Genomic DNA, 9447 nt, shown 5'->3' with positions numbered 1-9447 from the left:
TCGTAATGTAACATATCGTATCGTAACTTAATGTAACGTAACCTGTCGTATCTTAATGTAAACAGTCATAACGTAACGTAACGTAATGTAACGTAACGTAACGTAACGTAACGTAACGTAACGTAATGTAACGTAACGTGACGTAACCTGTCGCAACGTGATGTAAACTGTCCTGTCGTGTCATGTCGTGTCGTATCGTATCGTATCGTATCGTATCGTATCGTATCATAAGCCGTCGTATCCTGTTGTAAAATAGCCTGTCGTAACGTAGCCTGTCGTAACGTAGCCTGTCGTAACTTAGCCTGTCGTAACGTAGCCTGTCGTAACGTAACGTAACGTAACGTAACGTAACGTAACGTAACCAGTCGTGTCGTAACCTGTCGAATCTTAATGTAACCTGTTGTATCTTAATGTAACCAGTGATAATGTAACCAGTCATAACGTAACTTGTCGTATCTTAATGTAACCTGTCGTATCTTAATGTAACCTGTCGTGTCGTAACGTAACTCGTACCTTAATGTAACCTGTCGTACATTAATGTAACCTGTCGTACCTTAATGTAACCTGTCGTACCTTAATGTAACCTGTCGTACCTTAATGTAACCTGTCGTACCTTAATGTAACCTGTCGTACCTTAATGTAACCTGTCGTACCTTAATGTAACCTGTCGTACCTTAATGTAACCTGTCGTACCTTAATGTAACCTGTCGTACCTTAATGTAACCTGTCGTACCTTAATGTAACCTGTCGTACCTTAATGTAACCTGTCGTACCTTAATGTAACCTGTCCTGTCTTAATGTAACCTGTCATATCTTAATGTAACCAGTCGTAACGTAACTTGTCGTATCTTAATGTAACCTATCATATCTAAACGTAACCTGTCGTATCTTAACGTAACCTGTCGTATCTTAACGTAACTTGTCGTATCTTAACGTAACCTGTCGTATCTTAATGTAACCTGTCATATCTTAATGTAACCTGTCGTATCTTAATGTAAACAGTCGTAACTTAACCTGTCATATCGTAACGTAACCTGTCGTATCGTATCGTAACGTAACGTAACGTAACGTAACGTAACGTAACCTGTCGTATCGTAATGTAACCTGTCGTATCCTGTCGTAACGTAACCTGTTGTAATATATTGTATCGTAACGTAACGTAACGTAACATGTCGTATCGTATCTTAACCTTTCGTATCGTATCGTAACCTTTCGTATCCTGTTGTAACGTAACCTGTCGTAATGTATCGTATCATATCGTATCGTATCGTATCGTAACGTAACTTAATGTAACCTGTCGTATCGTAGCGTAACCTGTCGTATCCTGTCATAACGTAGCCTGTCGTAATGTAACGTATCGTATCGTATCGTATCGTATCGTAACGTAACCTGTCGTATCCTGTTGTAACATATCGTAATGTAACGTAACGTAACGTAACGTAACGTAACCTGTCGTATCGTATCGTAACCTTTCGTAACCTGTCGTGTCGTAACGTAACCTGTCGTAACGTAACCTGTCGTAACGTAACCTGTCGTAACGTAACCTGTCGTAACGTAACCTGTCGTAACCTAACCTGTCGTAACGTAACCTGTCGTAACGTAACCTGTCGTAACGTAACCTGTCGTAACGTAACCTGTCGTAACGTAGCCTGTCGTAACGTAACCTGTCGTAACGTAACCTGTCGTAACGTTACCTGTCCTAACGTAACCTGTCGTAACAGAACCTGTCGTAATGTAATGTAACGTAACGTAACGTAACGTAACCTAACCTGTTGTAACGTAACGTGACCTATCGTATCGTAACGAAACCTGTCGTATCCTGTCATAACGTAACATGTCGTAATGTAACATATCGTATCGTAACGTAATGTAACGTAACGTAACGTAACCTGTCGTATCTTAATGTAAACAGTCGTAACGTAACATAATGTAGCGTAATGTAACGTAACGTGACGTAACCTGTCGTATCGTGACGTAACCTGTCGTATCGTCTCATGAGCGGTCGTATCCTGTTGTAAAGTAGCCTGTCGTAACGTAACGTAACGTGACCTAACATTGCCTAACATAACCTAACGTAACCTGTTGTATCTTAATGTAACCAGTCGTAACGTAACTTGTCGTATCTTAATGTAACCTGTCGTACCTTAATGTAACCTGTCGTACCTTAATGTAACCTGTCGTATCTTAACGTAACCTGTCGTATCTTAATGTAACCTGTCATATCTTAATGTAACCTGTCGTATCTTAATGTAAACAGTCGTAACTTAACCTGTCATATCGTAACGTAACCTGTCGTATCGTAACGTAACGTAACGTAACGTAACGTAACCTGTCATATCGTAATGTAACCTGTCGTGTCCTGTCGTAATGTAACCTGTTGTAATATATTGTATCGTAACGTAACGTAACGTAACGTAACGTAACGTAACATGTCGTATCGTATCTTAACCTTTCGTATCGTATCGTAACCTTTCGTATCCTGTTGCAATGTAACCTGTCGTAATGTATCGTATCGTATCGTATCGTATCGTATCGTATCGTATCGTATCGTAACGTAACTTAATGTAACCTGTCGTATCGTAGCGTAACCTGTCGTATCCTGTCATAACGTAACCTGTCGTATCCTGTCATAACGTAACCTGTCGTAATGTAACGTATCGTATCGTAACGTAACCTGTCGTATCCTGTCGTAACGTATCGTAATGTAACGTAACGTAACGTAACCTGTCGTATCGTATCGTAACCTTTCGTAACCTGTCGTGTCGTAACGTAACCTGTCGTAACGTAACCTGTCGTAACGTATCGTGTCGTAACGTAACCTGTCGTAACGTAACCTGTCGTAACGTAACCTGTCGTAATGTAATGTAACGTAACGTAACCTAACCTGTTGTAACGTAACGTGACCTATCGTATCGTAACGAAACCTGTCGTATCCTGTCATAACGTAACATGTCGTAGTGTAACATATCGTATCGTATCGTAACGTAATGTAACGTAACGTAACCTGTCGTATCTTAATGTAAACAGTCGTAACGTAACATAATGTAGCGTAATGTAACGTAACGTAACGTAACGTGACGTAACCTGTCGTATCGTGATGTAACCTGTCATATCGTGACGTAACCTGTCATATCGTGACGTAACCTGTCATATCGTCTCATGAGCGGTCGTATCCTGTTGTAAAGTAGCCTGTCGTAACGTAACGTAACGTAACGTGACCTAACATAACATAACGTAACCTAACGTAACCTAACGTAACCTAACGTAACCTAACGTAACCTAACGTAACCTAACGTAGCCTAACGTAACCTGACGTAACCTGACGTAACCTGACGTAACCTGACGTAACCTGACGTAACCTGACGTAACCTGTTGTACCTTAATGTAACCTGTCGTACCTTAATGTAACCTGTCGTACCTTAATGTAACCTGTCGTACCTTAATGTAACCTGTCGTACCTTAATGTAACCTGTCATATCTTAATGTAACCAGTCGTAACGTAACTTGTCGTATCTTAATGTAACCTGTCGTATCTTAATGTAACCTGTCGTATCTTAATGTAACCTGTCGTATCTTAATGTTACCTGTCGTATCTTAATGTAACCTGTCGTATCTTAATGTAACCTGTCGTATCTTAATGTAACCTGTCGTATCTTAATGTAACCTGTCGTATCGTAACGAAACCTGTCGTATCCTGTCATAACGTAACTTGTCGTAATATAACGTATCGTATCGTATCGTATCGTAACCTGTCGTATCTTAACGTAACCTGTCGTATCTTAACGTAACCTGTCGTATCTTAACGTAACTTGTCGTATCTTAACGTAACCTGTCGTATCCTAATGTAACCTGTCGTATCTTAATGTAACCTGTTGTATCTTAATGTAAACAGTCGTATCTTAATGTAAGCAGTCGTAACTTAACCTGTCGTATTATAACGTAACCTGTCGTATCGTAACGTAACGTAACGTAACCTGTCGTATCGTAATGTAACCTGCCATATCCTGTCGTAACGCAACCTGTTGTAATGTATTGTATTGTATCGTATCGTATCATAACGTAACGTAACCTGTCTTATCGTAACGTAACCTGTCGTATCATAACGTAACGTAAAGTAACCTGTCGTATCATAACGTAAAGTAAAGTAACCTGTCGTATCGTAGCATAACCTGTCGTATCCTGTCGTAACGTATCCTGTCGTAACGTAACCTGTCGTAATGTAACGTATCGTATCGTAACGTAACCTGTTGTAACCTGTCGTATCCTGTCATAACGTAACCTGTTGTAATGTGACATATCGTATCGTAACGTAATGTAACATCACGTAACCTGTCGTGTCTTAATGTAAACAGTCGTAACGTAACGTAATGTAATGTAACGTAATGTAACGTAACGTAACGTAACGTAACGTGACGTAACGTGACGTAACCTGTCATATCTTAATGTAACCTGTCGTAACGTAACATGTCGTAACGTTACCTGTCGTGACGTGACGTAACGTAACCTAACGTATCGTATCGTATCGTAACGTAACATGTCGTATCCTGTCGTAACGTAACCTGTCGTAACGTAACCTGTCGTAATGTAACATATCGTATCGTAACGTAATGTAACGTAACGTAACCTGTCGTATCTTAATGTAAACAGTCGTAACGTAACGTAATGTAACGTAACGTGACGTAACCTGTTATAACGTGACGCAGCCTGTTATAACGTGACGTATCCTGTCATAACGTGACGTATCCTGTCGTATCCTGTCGTATCATGACGTAACCTGTCGTAACCTGTCGTATCGTGACGTAACCTGTCGTATCATCTCATGAGCCATCGTATCCTGTTGTAAAGTGGCCTGTCGTAACGTAACGTAACGTAACGTGACCTAACGTAACCTAACGTAGCCTAACGTAACCTGTCGTACCTTAATGTAACCTGTCGTACCTTAATGTAACCTGTCCTATCTCAATGTAACCTGTCCTATCTCAATGTAACCTGTCGTATCTTAATGTAACCTGTCGTATCTTAATGTAACCTGTCGTATCTTAATGTAACCTGTCGTATCTTAATGTAACCTGTCGTATCTTAATGTAAACAGTCCTATATTAATGTAACCTGTCATGTCTTAATGTAACCAGTCGTATCTTAAAGTAACCTGTCGTATCTTAACGTAACCTGTCGTAATGTAACATATCGTATCGTATCGTAACGTAACGTAACGTAACGTAACGTAACGTAACGTAACCTGTCGTATCATAAGCTGTTGTATCTTGTTGTAAAGTGACCTGTCGTAACGTCATGTAACGTAACGTAACGTGATGTAACCTGTCGTATCTTAATGAAAACAGTCGTACCTTAATGTAACCTGTCGTATCTTAATGAAAACAGTCGTACCTTAATGTAACCTGTCGTATCTTAATGAAAACAGTCGTACCTTAATGTAAACAGCCGTAACGTAACCTGTCGTATCGTATCGTAACGTAACCTGTCGTATCGTAACGGAACCTGCCGTATCCTGTCGTAACGGAACCTGTCGTAATGTATCGTAACGTAACGTAACGTAACCTGTCGTATCGTATCGTAACCTTTCGTAACGTAACATGTCGTAACGTAACCTGTTATAACGTAACCTGTCGTATCATATCGTAACCTTTCGTATAGTAACGTAAACTGTCTGATTGTAACGTAACGTAACCTGTCGTAACGTAACATGTCATAACGTAACCTGTCGTAACGTAACCTGTCGTAACGTAACCTGTCGTAACGTAACCTGTCGTAACGTAACCTGTCGTAACGTAACCTGTCGTAACGTAACCTGTCGTAACGTAACCTGTCGTAACGTAACATGTCATAACGTAACCTGTCGTAACGTAACGTAACCTGATGTAACGTTACGTAACATAACCTGTCGTATTGTAACGTAACCTGTTGTATCGTATCGTAACGTAACCTGTCGTAATGTAACATACCGTATTGCAACGTAATATAATGTAATGTAATGTAATGTAATGTAATGTAATGTAATGTAATGTAATGTAATGTAATGTAATGTAACCTGTCGTATCCTAATGTAACCTGTCCTGTCTTAATGTAACCTGTCATGTCTTAAAGTAACCTGTCGTATCTTAACGTAACCTGTCGTATCGTAACGTAACGTAACGTAACCTGTCATATCGTAATGTAACCTGTCGTATCCTGTCGTAATGTAACCTGTTGTAATATATTGTATCGTAACGTAACGTAACGTAACGTAACGTAACGTAACGTAACGTAACATGTCGTATCGTATCTTAACCTTTCGTATCGTATCGTAACCTTTCGTATCCTGTTGCAACGTAACCTGTCGTAATGTATCGTATCGTATCGTAACGTAACTTAATGTAACCTGTCATATCGTAGCGTAACCTGTCGTATCCTGTCATAACGCAACCTGTCGTATCCTGTCATAACGTAACATGTCGTAATGTAACATATCGTATCGTAACGTAACCTGTCGTATCCTGTCGTAACGTATCGTAATGTAACGTAACGTAACGTAACGTAACGTAACCTGTCGTATCATATCGTAACCTTTCGTAACCTGTCGTGTCGTAACGTAACCTGTCGTAACGTAACCTGTCGTAACGTAACCTGTCGTAACGTATCGTGTCGTAACGTAACCTGTCGTAACGTAACCTGTCGTAACGTAACCTGTCGTAACGTAACCTGTCGTAACGTTACCTGTCGTAACATAACCTGTCGTAACATAACCTGTCGTAATGTAACGTAACGTAACGTAACGTAACCTAACCTGTTGTAACGTAACGTGACCTATCGTATCGTAACGAAACCTGTCGTATCCTGTCATAACGTAACATGTCGTAGTGTAACATATCGTATCGTAACGTAATGTAACGTAACGTAACCTAACCTGTCGTATCTTAATGTAAACAGTCGTAACGTAACATAATGTAGCGTAATGTAACGTAACGTGACGTAACCTGTCGTATCGTGACGTAACCTGTCATATCGTGACGTAACCTGTCATATCGTCTCATGAGCGGTCGTATCCTGTTGTAAAGTAGCCTGTCGTAACGTAACGTAACGTGACCTAACATAACATAACGTAACCTAACGTAACCTAACGTAACCTAACGTAACCTAACGTAACCTAACGTAACCTAACGTAACCTGCCGTACCTTAATGTAACCTGTCGTACCTTAATGTAACCTGTCGTACCTTAATGTAACCTGTCGTACCTTAATGTAACCTGTCATATCTTAATGTAACCAGTCGTAACGTAACTTGTCGTATCTTAATGTAACTTGTCGTATCTTAATGTAACCTGTCGTATCTTAATGTAACCTGTCGTATCTTAATGTAACCTGTCGTATCTTAATGTAACCTGTCGTATCTTAACGAAACCTGTCGTATCCTGTCATAACGTAACTTGTCGTAATATAACGTATCGTATCGTATCGTATCCTGTCGTATCTTAACGTATCCTGTCGTATCTTAACGTAACTTGTCGTATCTTAACGTAACTTGTCGTATCTTAACGTAACCTGTCGTATCCTAATGTAACCTGTCGTATCTTAATGTAACCTGTTGTATCTTAATGTAAACAGTCGTATCTTAATGTAAGCAGTCGTAACTTAACCTGTCGTATTATAACGTAACCTGTCGTATCGTAACGTAACGTAACCTGTCGTATCGTAATGTAACCTGCCATATCCTGTCGTAACGTAACCTGTTGTAATGTATTGTATCGTATCATAACGTAACGTAACCTGTCTTATCGTAACGTAACCTGTCGTATCATAACGTAACGTAAAGTAACCTGTCGTATCGTAGCATAACCTGTCGTATCCTGTCGTAACGTATCCTGTCATAACGTAACCTGTCGTAATGTAACGTATCGTATCGTATCGTATCGTATCGTATCGTAACGTAACCTGTTGTAACCTGTCGTATCCTGTCATAACGTAACCTGTTGTAATGTGACATATCGTATCGTAACGTAATGTAACATCACGTAACCTGTCGTATCTTAATGTAAACAGTCGTAACGTAACGTAATGTAATGTAACGTAATGTAACGTAACGTAACGTAACGTGACGTAACGTGACGTAACCTGTCATATCTTAATGTAACCTGTCGTAATGTGACCTGTCGTAACGTAACATGTCGTAACGTTACCTGTCGTGACGTAACGTAACCTAACGTATCGTATCGTATCGTATCGTAACGTAACATGTCGTATCCTGTCGTAACGTAACCTGTCGTAACGTAACCTGTCGTAATGTAACATATCGTATCGTGACGTAATGTAACGTAACGTAACCTGTCGTATCTTAATGTAAACAGTCGTAACGTAACGTAATGTAACGTAACGTGACGTAACCTGTTATAACGTGACGTAGCCTGTTATAACGTGACATATCCTGTCGTATCATGACGTAACCTGTCGTAACCTGTCGTATCGTGACGTAACCTGTCGTATCATCTCATGAGCCATCGTATCCTGTTATAAAGTGGCCTGTCGTAACGTAACGTAACGTAACGTAACGTGACCTAACGTAACCTAACGTAGCCTAACGTAACCTGTCGTACCTTAATGTAACCTGTCCTATCTCAATGTAACCTGTCCTATCTCAATGTAACCTGTCCTATCTCAATGTAACCTGTCCTATCTCAATGTAACCTGTCCTATCTCAATGTAACCTGTCCTATCTCAATGTAACCTGCCCTATCTCAATGTAACCTGTCGTATCTTAATGTAAACAGTCCTATATTAATGTAACCTGTCGTATCTTAATGTAACCTGTCCTGTCTTAATGTAAACAGTCCTATATTAATGTAACCAGTCGTATCTTAATGTAACCTGTCATGTCTTAATGTAACCAGTCGTATCTTAAAGTAACCTGTCGTATCTTAACGTAACCTGTCGTATCTTAACGTAACCTGTCGTATCTTAATGTAACCTGTCGTAACATAACCTGTCGTAACGTAACCTGTCGTATCTTAACGTATCCTGTCTTATATTAATGTAACATATCGTATCGTAACGTAATGTAATGTAACGTAACGTAACGTAATGTAACGTAACGTAATGTAACGTAACGTGACCTGTCGTATCTTAATGTAACCTGTCGTATCTTAATGTAACCTGTCGTATCTTAATGTAACCTGTCGTATCTTAATGTAACCTGTCGTATCTTAATGAAAACAGTCGTACCTTAATGTAAACAGCCGTAACATAACCTGTCGTATCGTATCGTAACGTAACCTGTCGTATCGTAACGTAACCTGTCGTATCGTATCGTAACGGAACCTGTCGTATCGTAACGGAACCTGCCGTATCCTGTCGTAACGGAACCTGTCGTAATGTATCGTAACGTAACGTAACGTAACGTAACGTAACCTGTCGTATCGTATCGTAACCTTTCGTAACGTAACATGTCGTAACGTA

This window comes from Rhinoraja longicauda, chromosome 5 (assembly GCF_053455715.1).
Source record: "Rhinoraja longicauda isolate Sanriku21f chromosome 5, sRhiLon1.1, whole genome shotgun sequence".
Taxonomy (NCBI): Eukaryota; Metazoa; Chordata; class Chondrichthyes; order Rajiformes; family Arhynchobatidae; genus Rhinoraja; species Rhinoraja longicauda.
This window is presented reverse-complemented; position numbering follows the sequence as displayed.